Source organism: Mycetomoellerius zeteki, unplaced genomic scaffold (assembly GCF_001594055.1).
Source record: "Mycetomoellerius zeteki isolate Tzet28-1 unplaced genomic scaffold, Tzet1.0 scaffold1233, whole genome shotgun sequence".
Classification (NCBI taxonomy): Eukaryota; Metazoa; Arthropoda; class Insecta; order Hymenoptera; family Formicidae; genus Mycetomoellerius; species Mycetomoellerius zeteki.
In genome coordinates, this window is record NW_017256162.1 from 1 (window position 1) to 263 (window position 263).

A 263-nucleotide genomic window follows, 5' to 3' on the forward strand; every position below is an offset into this window, starting at 1 on the left:
ACGAATCAGACGTATCGATAAATATCATGAACGTAAATATCATTCATATTGAATGCAATGCGACCGCGGGCGCATACAGCAACGATAAGTCCGTGCACACGATACATGAATTTTCACCGAGCGTGTCACCAGGATATAAGATATCGGAAAGACCGACACAGATTATTTACCTTCCGATCATCGTACGGAGCATTACAGATCTAACAATTCGCGTTGTGTATCAAGACGGACGATTGCTCAATTTTCGCGGAGAGGAGATCACC